The sequence below is a fragment of the Pteropus alecto genome, unplaced genomic scaffold (genome assembly GCF_000325575.1).
Source record: "Pteropus alecto unplaced genomic scaffold, ASM32557v1 scaffold7, whole genome shotgun sequence".
In the NCBI taxonomy this organism is placed as follows: Eukaryota; Metazoa; Chordata; class Mammalia; order Chiroptera; family Pteropodidae; genus Pteropus; species Pteropus alecto.
In genome coordinates, this window is record NW_006494614.1 from 55,449,542 (window position 1) to 55,451,964 (window position 2,423).

Below are 2,423 nucleotides of genomic sequence, written 5' to 3' on the forward strand. Positions count from 1 at the left end.
ATTTCAAGTTCTTTGTATAGCAGCTAAGAGCTTTCTCTTTGGTGTCAGATACATCTGGGTTTGCACTCCCACTCTGTCTCTCACTAGCTGTGTGACCCTGAGGGTTTTAGTTGCTCTTTCTGAATCTCACTTTTCTTACCTATGACATGAGGATGATAATAATAGTACTTAATTCATAAAGTGGTTGTGAAGATTAAATACCTGGTACATCATAAATCTAGTAAATAGTAACTATTACCATTTCGATACTTTCTCTGCATTCCCACAGCACAATTTTGGGCACACACTCATTGCTGAATAAACACTGCTTAACTGAATTTTCAAAAGTCCACCTTTCAAAGAGTCAATGTGAAATATCCATATATCTCCAAGGCAGGTAATGGTAGAGGCTGAATGTTCAGTGAGATTTAGTTGTATTTTAATTATCATAGAACACACACACTCAGAGTATGAACCTTTTAGATACTATGTCAGGTTCTATTAAAATGGGAATCGTGTGAATTTCCCCTGGGCCCATCTATCTCATGTTTCAGGTAAGTTCACTTATACCAATAGCCTTTAGATTGCCAGATCTATCTCTCTCCACCTATCAAATGCTAGGACCTCAGCTCACCCCAACTTTGTGCATATCTAGGAGTCTGCCCAGCAGAGGGGCAGGTTTTAGAATATGAGCTACACTCTCAGATCCTCTGCTCCTTACTGCTCACTGGGGCTCAGGCTACCTGTTTCCAGTCCCTAGCACTGCTGAAAGTCTGCTCGTATCCTCACTTAGTGTCACTGATCACTGTAACTCTTGAAGTCCTTGGGGTAGCTGCTTTCTCAGCCAGTGCTGCTTGAAACTCTTTGCTATTCCTGTCTCTCCATTTCTGTGGTTCCCACTTTTTCTCTTCCATGGGAGACTCTAAAAGTCAAGTTCTCTTGGTGGTAGCAGAGAAAGATAGAGATGAAGGTCTGGGACTCCTCTCGACAAGGTTCTTTCAGATTTACCACCCTCTGGAAGAGGGCAGTCCCCAGAAGAATAGCACGGGCCTCTACGGATTCAGTTATGACATCTCTCCCCTTCTCAGAGCAAACGAAAAATGTTCCTAGTGAAAGTCAGGACCAAAGCGATTCAAGGACAATCTTGTACTAGTCCCTGAAACTCTGCTTCCTCTTGTCCCAGCTTCTAATTCTAGCCTCTCCTGCAAACATTCTTTGTCTAATATGGTTTTTCCGGAGGAGAGGCACTTTCCCTCGAGCTTCAGTGGGCCCACCAGGTTTAACAGATATACATATCGGTCAGTGGTAATTAGGCTCAAGTGTCTCTTCACGAGGCTCCAAGGCTGCGTGCAAATCAGTGATGTGCCCAGACAGCGACTTAAATGTCCTGAGCATCCTGTGACATTTAAAACATTTTTCTGTCTAAAGCATACTAAGGACCTCTAGTCGAAGCTGTGTAATTCAACAGCCCTGCATCCAAATCTGAGCTCTCTCTCAGTCAAGATGTCTTGGCACAGATCTTTAAAAAACCTTTGTTTGAACACGATGCATGTGACAAAAATGAAGGGAGAATTGGCATTTCTTTACAAATCTGGAGAAGCGTTGAAGTTGAGTTGGAAGCTTTCTAAAACTCCTGGTAATTACAGAGTATATGAAATTACAAAATTCTACTGTTGGAAAGGACCTTGGAGATCATCTAGTTTTATAATCAATCAGTGATGGTGTCAAGAATTTTGAAACTTTGCTCCCTGAGAAGAGCATCTTTTCTGGATGCAAAAAGATATTCGGCATACCTGCCATGGCGGGATTTCTAATGAAATAGAGAGAGTCTTCTCCTTTGAAGAGGAAAACCATTCCTTGCATAATGATCACACTCAGAAACCCTTTTTTCCCCTCTGATCTCCAGCTTTTATCAAGCCTCATGCTGCAGAAAGACATTTTCTCCGTTATAAGAAGAAAGTAAGAGACTGCACTGATAGGAAACGCACATACTGAGCACTGATGCTATTTAGCACAGAGAGAAAGTTCATGACAATCAACAGACTCTAAGGGATTTTTGATCTAATCACAAGTGCCGACTAGCTCTAACCAAGGCAAGAAGATGAAAATCTTGGCCAGAGTAAGAAATGATTGATAATTGAGAAAAATTAGTAGAGGAGCTATCAGATTTGAACAATCTGTTCACGTTTCTTAAATCTTGCTTACTGTTCTATATATTGTATGGCAAGATACTGAATGGAATTTTTCTTATTATCTCTGGATTTTGGCTAAAGCCCCAAGTTAAGGACAACAGGTGGTACCCTACATCCAATTAAAAATCAAGGAGCCATCAGACATGGCTTCCAGTGCTCTAAGGAGTGGCCAAATGGATCCTCCAAATTTCATCTTCCTTAGCAGAAGACTAGAGCCCAGGGTTTTTTTTGTTGTTGTTACTGTTGGTGGAC